Source organism: Phalacrocorax carbo, chromosome 22, assembly GCF_963921805.1.
Source record: "Phalacrocorax carbo chromosome 22, bPhaCar2.1, whole genome shotgun sequence".
NCBI lineage: Eukaryota > Metazoa > Chordata > Aves > Suliformes > Phalacrocoracidae > Phalacrocorax > Phalacrocorax carbo.
In genome coordinates, this window is record NC_087534.1 from 7,975,933 (window position 1) to 7,988,566 (window position 12,634).

Genomic DNA, 12,634 nt, shown 5'->3' on the forward strand with positions numbered 1-12,634 from the left:
ATTCATCTCCAGGGGAGCATCCAGGGTTGCATGCATGCCTCTGAAAGCATGATTGCAGGAAGCCCTGAGGGTTTGGCATCTTCTCCTGCCTCAGAGAAAGGAGCTAGCAGATGGCTAAATCCATCTGCACTCTCTCCCCTCATCCCATCCTATCCGAGCCCATCCTATCCCATCCCATCCTGTCCAGTCCCACCCCATCCCATCCCGTCCTGTCTGCAGTGTCAGGGGCATCAGCAAGGTAACCAAGAAGGGCTACATCAAATAGCATTTTACTTTATAGACATAATATATGAAATATTTATGAAATCTGTGCTACAGCTCCACATTTAGGACCTTTTTTTGGATTAGTGGAATCCATCGTCTTGGCTGCAATGAGCTGATGGTTCCAATGAGCAGGGAACATGGGAAAGGTTTTTGATGTGCCAGAATTCAAAACTGGCATGGATTTTGCCATTTTGCTAGTGTCATTCCTCAAAGCTGAGCCCACAAGGGCTGCCAACAAACACATCATATGCCCTTCTTTAGCCTGCTGTCCCTCTCTTCATGCATATGTGTGTGCATATGTGTTGCCTGAATATTGCTGCCTGGCTTTGGGAGCTGCAGAAGAGGAAGCCCTGAAGACCAGGGAGCAGGTTTCCATGGCCCCAACTTCTGCTGGCAGTGTGCTGAGATGATCTGCCTTTGTCTGTAAACCATTATCTCACCAGCCTCTCTGGGAAAGACCCCAGCTGAGGCTGTGTCTTGAAGATAACTGCTAACATGGGAATATTTACGCAGGTCTCTCTCCTGGAGTCAGGCCAAGCTGCCTGTGGTTTGCGGCCTACAATAATAAACGTTACAGCAGAAGACAGTATTTGTTTAACTACTCGTTCTGTCAATACTGTAGCTTGCAAAAGCCCAAAGATTGCACAGCCAGAGCTGGTGACATTTCGGAAATCATCTGTTCTTACATCAAGAGTAGGGGCTGTTTTGCTGCAAGGTGGGACTCTGCCAGGTTTTGCTCCTCTCTGGAGACTGGGGGTGGGAGGGTGGGATGGGGGTGCACCTGCTTTCCAGAAGAGATGGCTCTGCTTCCCTGTTATACTCTGGGACCTCTCCAGCATAAAACCGTGTCCTGCCCTGCCTGGGTCTCACCATGCCTTCAGCAAAAGCCTCTGCACCCAAGGTCTTGCCCTGTGGGAAGGTCCATAAGCCAGACAACTCCTATGAAGGTGCAGCACTGTGAATCACTGACAGCAAGAAGCACCGATATACATGGCCTTCTCAAAATGCAAATACTGACAAGTCTCAGGCCACACTGCTATCTGCTCAGTCATTTATTCTGACCCAGAGGAAGCTCCTTCAGGATGCCTAGTGCTCCATACAGCAGCAGGTAGCTTGGTGTTTGGTCCTTTCTTGGCCTGAACTGTAAACCTTCCACACAACAAGTAGCAAAGGGCAGATGCTCCACTCTGGAAACCCAGCAGACCCTGACCCAACACACCCTACAGTCTTCTTAGACCACAGAAGCTCATAGGTTGGACTTGGTGTCACCCTGGGACTAGAAGGGGCCTTGGGTGAAGAGAGTTCTGCCCTCCAACCCCAGGCAGCTCAGCTGCTCTTGCATTACGATATTTTAAACCTCTTACAAGATGAAGAGCTGTCTCCATGCAGAAAGATCTTCCTTAGATCTAATGTGAGCCCTCCTTCCTGAGGTTGAAGCCTCTTTGTCAGCTGCTGGGCACCATGGACACAGCAGAGCGATCTGCCCTTCACCTTCACAGCAGTCCTCTGTGTATTTGCAGACTGTCCTCTTGCCTGCCTCAGTTGTCCCTTCTCCAGGATAAACCATCCAACACCTCCCGGTACCAGGGCTCTGCTGGTGATTGCTCATCTCAAAACACTCTCCAGTTGCTCCACATCTTTCCTGAAGTGGGGAGGCTTCATGAAAATCCTCCGCGAGGGCTTCCCCCTTCACAGCCACGCTGTTAGATCTGCTCCACTGTGCCAGGACCACATTTAGCCAAACTTTGTGGGGTTTCAGCACTGCAGCACTGGCTCAGCCACACCTGTTATACACAGGTTCATACCCCACCTTGGGGAAGGTGCAGCAGTACCCAGAAGTGCCAGTACAGGGTTGACTCTGTGGCCAGACGCATGGTGAACTCTAGGAAGACATTTAGGAGATATCCCTGTATTCAGTTCAGTTCCTTCTGCCTTGCTCATGGTTTCTCTGAACATGAGGACATCTGGCCACAACATGGTGCAAGGTAGAATATTATCCCTTGATACTAGTGTATAGCCCAGAGCCTTGAAGTGTCCCAGGTTGCAAAATCGAAGTGAATGAGAAGCGGTGTGTTTTCTGGAGCAGTAGCTGTTTGTGGGCTTCTCCCATGATGCAGGTTAGTTCTCTGGAGAAGCTGGAAAGGAAGAGGTCAGCACAGCATGGAGTCAGCAGAAGCGGGGGAGTGAGGCAGCCCCTGGCACCCAGGACCCTGCCTCCCTGCAGGGCACTTCCACCGTCTCCTTCGCAGCCCAGTCCCACTTTCCTTTCCTCTTTATGAAAGGTTTCAGGTTTCTTTCTGGGGTGGCTTGAGTTTGTTGTGAACCAGAACTGAAGTGTTGGGCTGGGAAAGCTGCCGCTTTCATTGCTTCTCAGAATAGCAGTTCTTTTTTCTGAGCCTTATTTATAAACTGCTGCCATTTGGGTTTTTTATGACAAAGATAGTGAGTTCAGGAAATCAGCAGTGGTTTCTGTTATCTGGAGCACAACCACGCTCCAGAGAGTGAAGAGGGAAAAGGGTGTCACACTCCAGGAGCCTGGAAACTAATATCTCATTGCTTTGCCCCTTGAGAGTCAGGTATTTATAACCTGCACATCTCCTCTTCCTGCTCCTTTCTGTCACCAGCTTCAAAACTTGTTCATACTTTTAACCCCACAAAAGTAGCCAACAGAGGAGGGCCACCTCTCTCCCCTTCCCTCATTTCCTTGTATAATTCATTGCTCACGCATTGCACAGACCAAACACCAGTTGCCGCAGTTCAAGTCGTCTCTAGTGAACTTTCCCACCTACTGGCATGCTTTGTCCTGGCCTTGAGGGTACCCCATCATCCCAGACACCCCTCACTCCCCTTTCCAGGCACAGTCCAGGTCCACACCAAACACTGATGTGCTCCACACCTCTTGGGCAGCGCAGATCCCAGCCAGAGCAGATGGGTGCAGCGAGGAGCGATGGGTGGATGGACAGCCACAGGGGACCTCTCTGCCTCAGTGCGGGCAGACCCTGGGTTTCATGGTGGTCAGAGCATAAGGGCGTGGGCACCTGTGGTGGGTCCAGCCATGTAACGCAGGTTGTAAATATAACAGTGAGACATCAGCAGCAGAAGACATCAAGGCATCATCCACAAGAACAGAAAGTCCTTGGAAGCTCAAGGAGGTCTCAAGAGGATCTCAGAGCCCAGAAGCTGCTGTGCAAACCCCAATACAAGGAAGATATGGACTTACTGGAGCAAGCCCAGTGCAGGGCCACAAAAATTACAAAGGGACTGAAGCATCTTTTATATGAGGGAAGACTGCTAGAGCTGGGACCCTTCAGGTCCCAGAGATGTTCATGCCCTGCAGCACACAGCCAGTGTGGACAGAGGACCTTCTGGCCCAGGGAGAGGAGCCCACAGAGGGGACGGACAAGACAGTGATGCCATAGCAAGGTTTGTTGAGCTGAGTGACTTACAGGCTTGTAACAGGGTTCCACTGCAGGTGTCACCTGCGATTCCTTGTGCTTCCAATTCTGCTGCGACAGCAAGGGTGGGCAGACCTTGTGAGCAGGTAGACCTTTGCAGTGGATCAGACCTTGATCTGAAGGGTTTGGAGCAACTTTGTTCTAACACAGTGCTCTGGCCAGAGCCTTCCAGGGTGCAGCCACAGACTCTGCCGCATGGTACAGCATCTTGAGGTAACTGCCCCAGGGAGAGCCGCTGAGTGGGTGCTTGCTGTCAGCCCAGCCCTGAAAGAGCAGCAAGTGCATTCAGCTACCAGAAAGTCTGCCTGTGCATGGACCCCCTCACCTGCATTGCCTTCTCCTTCCCCTAGCACCACCTGGCCCAGCTGTCTCACCCTGGTCCCCTACAGACCCAAATCTCAGGGACCCAAACACTGCACAGACCAGCCCAAAGCACAGGCAACACCTGCCACATTCCCGAGCAGACACTGGGTCACCCAGTCAAGAGCTTAAAAGCATTCCCCAGTAGCCATAAAATGAAGACTATGAAATGCACACTGACATCTAGGTGAAAACATGAAACACATGTATCTCTCATGCTGCCTACGGTGAAGGGTGATCATTCCAGGAGTGCCTGCAAAGTCTGAGTGCTGTCACCTGCTCCCTACGCCTTGAGAGGGAAACTGCATTGCTTATACAACCTTGGGAAAGATCTTAACCGGGCATGCTGAGGAAACCTGTGCAACCTGGATCAGCTTTTCATGTGGGGAGATCAACAGCAGCTCTCTGCCCCCGTGGGCTACCGTGGAGGGCCCACACCCATGCTGGACCTTGGCAGACCTCTCAAGTCCAAACCCAACACCCTTTCACCTGACAGCCTCCAGCTGAAAATGCCCAGAGGAGGTCCCAGAGACCAACAGGGCTGCATCACCCTGGGTGCAAGGTGGCTCCTGCTTGTTTCTTCTTGCCCTGGTCCCAGCAGCCTGGTGCTCCCCTTCGCTCAGTGCTGGGGGAGCTCAGCTCCTGCGGTCCCAGGGCTGGACCTTTGGACTCTTGTGGCCAAAGTACAGCTGGCAGTTGACCGCAGTGCAACCAAGGTAGGGGACTGAGATCTGGTCCCAACTGATCTCAAAGATTGCAGGTGTATTTCATGAGGTACAGTGGGCCAAATTAATGCTACGTATCCATAGCAAGGAGGAGATCTTGCTTCCCATCCCAACTCCCTTCCTCCCTGCTTACCTAGTGCCAGCTCCAGCACTTGGTGGACCCCTTTGTGTGCTGCTGGAAATCCCTAAAACAGCAGATAACTATCCCAGTGAGAAGACAGATCAGCAGCCTGCAAAAATTCAGTCATGGAGCACAGCCCCATGGGTAGTTTTCTCAGGAAAACACCAACACAGCTACCTCACCCCAAGAGATGGGAATGCCTTCACAATGCTGCTGGGAAGCGCAGCACAATTAAGCCATGGTCGCCTATATGGGGACACAGGTAGAGTCATGGTGGCCAAGTCTCACCCAAGACCCCCATCGCTGTCCAAGGTGAGAGGTCTGCAACTCCACACAGAGCTGTCGCCCAGCGTTGCACTGGTGTCTCCCAGGGGTTGTTGTTTTCTAATACGGAGATTCTCATTTCAGACCCTCAACTCTTCCCTAAACCCATTTCAGGCTCTCAACCGCAGAGCCCAGCTCAGACCTTGCCAAGGCCAGAACTGGCGGTACTTGGGTGTTGGTGTCCGGGGTCTTTGAGGGGTGCCAGCATGTGACTGAGTCACCTCATGTCTCCATTAGGTAGCATCAGAGAGACCCTGGTGACAGGAGGGCTTCAGAGACTGGCCTCAGCCACTTCTCCATGGGATGCACAGGAGCATCCCTTGAGACAGCCCCGCACAGGCCATGCTCAACCTTGCCTGTAGAGCTGACTCTACAGTGAGAGGTGGGGCAGGAGGAGAAGGAAGGGGAAGGAGGGATACCTGCAGTCCTCCAGGCCCTGCTGCAAGCTCACCTCCCACCAAACACCACCTTGGGTGAAGATGTACCCACGGCTCCCCAGAGGGACGCCAGCCCATGGCAGGAGATTTGCCACAGTCTAGCTCTCATTTTCCTCTTCTTAACTCCATGCCATGATTCCAAGTTCTGCATCCTGCATCAAGCCAAGGCCTCCTTGCCCAGCTTTGGACTGACCACCAGCTGTTCCCACCTCTCCTGTACCTCACCTGTACCCACTAGCACCGACTATAACAACACTGTCTTCCGTGGGGCCCGGACAGGAGGAACACAGTGCAGAGCAGGGAAATAAAAATGCTTTTCAAAAGCTCGCAGCATGGCCCGTGGCAAACAGGCGGACGGTTTCTCTCCCCGCCTGGCACTCCACTGCTTTTACCACTTTGTCCCTTACACAACAGATGCCTTCAGCAATCACTGTTCCCAAAAAGGGCAATTGCGTTTCAATCCTGACAATGGCAGCAGCAACACGAGCTGTTTTCCTAACATCATGTGTGCCAATAGCTATCATGGATTTCAGTGGATACTGGCCAGGAACGTGCATTTTCAAACAGCACATGTTTTCAAGTTACTCCCAATAAATTAATAACTAACTCAAGCATCCAGACCATTTTTCTTCATGTAAAAAGAAAACACGTCCACGTGAAAATGAGGCTTCCTCTGGCCACAAGCCCCGCTGCTTTGGGCAACCTCCGGGCATCTGGCACACATCCACTGCACCAGGCCAGCAGTGCTGCTGGAGCTGCCACCCTGATGACACGACAAGATGACTAAAATTCAGGCAGGTAGCAGCAGGATGGCAGCTCAGTGAGATATGTCCAGCTGTGTTTCTTTCACCACAAATACCAACAGGTGTTTGCTTCTTTATTCTTGAGATCAGAAGGAGGTACTGCTCCCGATAAGCTTTTACCATGACAAAAAGGAGAATGAATGATGCAAGAAAAATCGTTTATTTCCTTAAAATAAAACAAGCATTTTAATTCAGGTTTTTTTCTCCATTAATTAAAAAACACTTAGGGCAATCCCTGGTTTAGCTGACAGGTTTTTCTGCTGAAGCTTGGCCTGAGTACAAACACCCTGTCCAGCTCCAGGAATAAGTTGTGGCAGACCAAGGAGACAGCAATGGCCACCCCAGATATCTTCTCCCCAGAAGTGTCTACAGTCTCCTGAGGTGGTTCAGGCTGTGTTAAGGGCCCTCGTAGCACCTGTTGTCAGCTCTTTCCCTTCTCTAAATAAGCAGCAGTTTCTCGTCCCTTACACAGCAGTGACCCACCCACTGCTCTTTCCCATCCTACCCCAAACCAATGATGACTCAGAGACCATCATCGGCCCACGACCTGAGCCAGGGTCCAGCAGAGCTCACCCCGATGCAGGAGAAGGCCAGCTGGAGGATGAAGCCTAGGGGCCTTTCTCCAAAGCTTAGTGAAGCCCCACTGCGTGCTGCAAGCTCAGCCTGCGGCCGCTGCGCACAGCCACAGAGGGTTGCAGCACAAAGCTGCAGCCACAAGCTACAGAGCCTGGAAGTATCTTCTGATGGAAAGTCTGTGATGCTCTGCCCTGGCTTTGGAGGAGGCTAGTGGGAAAGTAGGTCCCCTGGCAGCACCAGGGGCTGCTCCCAGCAGCACAGACTGAGAGGAGCGGCTCCTGCTGGAGGCAGCCACGGGACTGGCGCAACTACCCGTGGTCAGAGCCGACATCCAGCCACGCAAACAGGCACTCCTCCGCACGGGACACCCTCCACGCTCCAACTGTGCTGCCAAATAGCTGACAACAATGCGATTTGTTTTCAGGAATACTGAGCTGATGAATAACAAAAATAGGAACCTGACGAACAGGTCCCAGCGACCTGGATCCCAGGCGGCTCTCCCAGGCCAAAACTTTCAGTCGCCCTGAGTCACGCACCCTCTTCCTCCCCTGGCCACTGAACCAGAGCTGCAGGGCACCCAGCCCACCTGCAAGCTCGCACCTTCCCAGGGCATCGCCATAGTCCCTGCTCAACACTTGGACTGGTTAGAAAATGGAAAAGCAGTGGGGCACCCTAACGCAGCCAGGGGAGTGCAAGGGGCAGGAGTGGGGCTGGGGAAACACTGTCATAATCATGAAGGCCTGGAAATACCACAAAGAGCATCATTGCTACGTTGACCCAGGGAAAACAACCACTGCCATTTGAAAAGGAGGTTGCATAATGTGAAGGAAAGAGAAGCAGATAAACAGCAACAGCTATTTCTGATGATAATGCAAGAAAGACCACGCTACAGCCCCCTCAAAGATTCACCACCACTGCCCTGACTGCCACACACACCCAAATGCAAGACAGTTGCATGCGACAACTTCAGTGGACCAGAGAAACCGCCACCAGCTAATCTTCCTGAAGACAGCAGCAACACAGGCGCTGAGAGATAAGAAGAAATAACCTAAAACCTCTCTGACTCCATGGCCCAGAGGACACTGTGCCATGCAGGAACCAAGGGGACGCAGTCACTCAGGTGGGAAAGCCCCGCTGCTGCTCATCTCCCCTGATCCCACCACCACGCACCAGATCCTGGGAGGAACTGGCAGAGGGACAGGGCATCACACAGGGACCCAAGAAGAGGTAGCCTTGACCCACGATGCCTGGCTCATTAGGCTCACTGCTAGAAAAAGCACAGTGCTGCTCCGTCCATCTCTGCTTCAAATCCAGCCTGAGGGAAATCGCAGTGACCAAGACATCCAGAGAGGCCACGTGGGCAGGAACATATGCCCAGGGAGCAATGTGAGCCAGACCTCGGGCAAAGCAGCTTCTAAACCTGAAGCAGGCCTATGGGCAGCTGGCACGAGACGGGATTACTCCTTAGTTTGTCTTTAGCAGAGAAAGAGACTCACTGGGGTACCTGGGCAGGACAGCCTTGGGACTGAAGGGACTGTGCAAGAAGAGAGCCCAGTGATATTGTATGTGGACCGTCCGTCTGACACCAGAGCCGGCTCGGTGTGCTGGCTTGCACTCTGTGGACCACAGACACCAGCTGATATGGAAACCTGGAAACCTCCAAGGGGGAAAGGAAGGAGAGAAATGGGAAACACAAATGGAGCACTAGCGAGGCCTGTGCAAGCTGGTGGCCCAGCCTGCAGCCAGCAGAAGGACAGGGTCGGTGCCCTGGCATCCTCGGCCGCGGTGAGCCACCGGGCTGTGCCGTGGAGGGGTGACAGCACTGGGAGTAGGTGAGTGGCGACACGTGCGGCTGAGGCAGGAGCTGGTGACATGTGTGGCCCTGCAGCACGTCAGAGGCTGTGCCAGCAAACCGGTCTGGCGGGCTGCCTGCTCCTGCCGTGCGCTGAGCGGCACCCGGAGCCCTTCGGGCCAGGTTCAGGTTGCACATCCATGGCTAGGTGGTGCTCAGGCTGGCAGCTCTCTCCAAAGCAGCTGATTTTCTGTTGTTCAGACCCCACAAGGGAGGTCCCTGAGGGCTCGGGGGGGGATCTCTGGGCAGCGAGGGGATAGCTGGGTGGGCTGGGGGTCAGGTACCATGCCAGCTGTATTGGGGTTAGCTCCGCCTCAGGACTAGAAGTCTTTTGGCCCTTGAAGGCTAAAGTGCAGCCAACGCCTGCTGTGGTGCAGGTCTAAACCCAAACCAGATGCATTGGCACATGTGCAGGGCAAAGAGCCGGGATGCTGAGCAGGACCTTGCCAAATCCCATGGTGGCTCTGCAAACATCAGCGAGAAGAGGCCAGACCCCGCTGCCCCCTCCTGCTCCCTGCCAGCAGCCTGGCCTCAGCCCCACAAGGACATCCAGGGAGGCACGTGGCTGTGCTGGGCTCGCCTCCCTGCCACCTTCCTCAGGACTGAGAACAAGGTGCTGGCATGGAGCAGGGAGCAGAGCAGGAAGCCACCAGCACAAGGGGCGCACAGCAGGCCCAGAAGAAAGCAAACAAGAGAAAGCAATTGAGGAAGTTTGTGTCTCATTCGTGTGTGTCTCAGCCAAAGTCCAAAGCAGGAGGCATTTGCAAAGGACACTGGAAAAATTCCAGTGATGTTATCTGCCCCCACAGAGCAAGATTAGCCCAGTGGAAAAAAAATAAGAAGTTGTTTACAAGCTGGGCAAGCCAGCTCAGTGGTTGGAGCATGCTAGTGCTGGGGCCAGCTGCTGGCCTGGCTACGCCTGCCACTTCAGAAGAAGCACCAAGCCCCTCCATGCCCTGCTCTGGTCTCAACCACCTTTGCACCGTTTAGTGGCTCTGGCAGGTGAGCTGCTGCTGAAGGGCACACGGTCCCACATCGCCATCAGCGCAGGCAGGAAGCCATGCGTCCCGGAGTACGTGCGCAAGGAGCTTGCGTGCGAGCCACCTGCACGCTTGGCAGGCTCCTGCGGAGCTGAGTGGAGGCACTGCCTCCTCCTCCTTGGCATCTTTGCTCTGGAATCCCAGAGACTTAATGGAGAACCCAGCCTCCCTGGAGCTGGCCACCAGCTGCAGACCAGTCACGCTCGCTCTCAGCATTAACAGTCCCAGTATCCAGCAGGGCTATCAGGGAGCAATCTGCCCTTCACCCCTCTCCCTTGGGCTATTTGCATTGCTAGTCCCTGCCTAACACCTCCTGCCTTTTATGAAGTGTTTCCATCTAAATGCAGATGAGGAATCACAGGATAATGTAGCGCACCTGGCTTCAGCTCTCCTGAAGGACCCTCTCACCACACAGAAACTGGGGAGAGGGAATTTTGGGTTGCTGTTCAGTGCATCCTCATGTTGCTGCTGCAGGGCTGCCCAGCCACCAGTCAGGGAGGCATCGTTACTGCCCTGTGCCCTGGAAAGGAGCCACACTGTGCCCCTCTTGGGCTCTTCGCTTTTCCTCCATACTCTTTGTCTGTTTTGTTTTTTTTAATCTTAATGAAAAATCTTTTCTGCTGGACACCCATGGCTGCTCTCGGTGAAACCCACACTCGCCTCATCTCTCTCCTGTGCATCTAGGAGGCATTTGCCCAAGGGAGCTCCATGCCGGCAAAAGCCTGTTCCTGCCCCACATATACTAATGCATCTATGCTAAGAGGGAAGGTACAATGCTGTGACTGCACCGGGCAAAGTCTTCCCCTGTAGATCCCCATGTGGGGTAACAACTGAACAGACCCATCACCAAGCACGTAGTGCCTGGAGCACCTTCCCAGCAGAAGCTGATGTGTCCTGCTGCAAAGCCCCAGGGGAACTCAGATCCACCGCACCTCCTTGCTGGGCTATGCTGGGACCCATGGCCCTGATGGCAACACAGATGCCCCATGTCCTGCCCAAGGAATGGTGCTTGTACCCTCACTTGTCCACGTCAGACCCATCTGGAGGCAAGGCAAGAAATAGGTTTGGTAACAGGTGTCTGAAATAATCTGCTGTTGACCTCCAACCCTCTTTGTCAGAGACTCCTGTAAGACACAAGGTTACACTCTGTGTCAAGAAGCTTAATATTTAATTTAACCTCTAAATCTTGGCTTGTTGACATACTTCTTTAAAGCCAAACTGGAGAAACTCCATCGGAATTTGCTCCTGGTTCACTGCTTATAGCACCATGGCCTCGGCTGGACTTCTCAGCTTCAAAGTCGAGGATTTCAAACCACTGTGACTGTCCCTAAACAAACAAAAAATGACAGTGCATCGCATCCCTTTCTCATCTCTTGACTGCCAGTAAACTAATCTGCTAGGAAAGCATTGCATGTGCAGCAGAGATTCACTAGGATCGTTTCAAGTTATGGTATAGAGAACTCCAGCAGCTGATAGTGAATATTTGGTTAAATTGGATGTCCCCACATAGTCAAACATTAGGTAGAAAAGCTTTCAAGACCTTGGCAGCGCAGGGAGAGGCAGTGCACGTGCACCCCTAGACAGGCCTCGAAGGAATCAGACCATGGTAACCCTTCCACCAGAAAGGGAAAAGCAGCTGGAAAAACCTGACACTGCAGGATGGGCAACATGGGCTCTGGCCAAGTTGAGTCCAGCAGACATTTACCTACCCTGCGGCTGGTTCCTGGCTGCTCTTTCTCACCAGGAGCCTGTACCACCAGTGAGGAGCTCGCTATGGATCAGTGAGCTGCTCTACAGCTCACGTCCCCCCCCGCCATCTTCCTCAAGGATGACTCTTGCCCTTCCTTTTTCAAGTACCCAAAATATAGGTGCTACCTTTTTATGATGAGGGGCAGATTAAGCGAGGACAGAAGGTTTATGGAGAAAAAGGCAGGTGGGAGCTGGTTGCTGCCATATGTTATGACTGCCTTGGTGGTCCTGTACGCTGTGTGTCCTTGACATTTTCCACCCTTTGTGGAACAAAATGTGTGCTTTAGTGGTTCAGATGCAGACTCATCAAACCCAAGATCTTCCCAAATGACACAGTCAAACAGCTGCTGTGCCCAAGGGAGCTACTGCAAACCAACAGCATGCAAGAGGAGCAGCTCACCTGACGCCTGGCATCTTCTGGAAGAACAATACTTCAGAGGAATCTTTTGTGATACAGCCAAGAACTCCGAGCAGTTTAAGGTGATGCGGAGGTGATTTGTGCACAGTGCTGCCCTGTGTCTGCCCACAGCCAGACCCAGATACAGCAACACCAGACAGTTGTACCTGGTGGATCTCGGTTTAGGTCACACCTCTGCAGGTTTCCAGCCTTCCACCGCACATTTCCACTCTCTGTATTTTCCTTCAGTGAGTGGGAGACTGCAAAGGGGCTTCTTCTGGACATTTGTCCCTCAAAGGCAAGCTTCTCCCTTAACAGATGATATTTCAAATTACATTAGCTTCTACCTTCGCACTTCAGTTGCTTTGAAACTTGCAGGAGCTCTGTAGGGCCGAAGATGGACTTAGCTGGGCTTCCAGGAGTCTTTGAATCATGGGGTCCTCAGATCCTTCCATCTACACCCAAATACATAGCTCACATTGCTTCTCAAATTGTTCTGCAATCTCCGTGCATAGGTAAATCACACCCCAC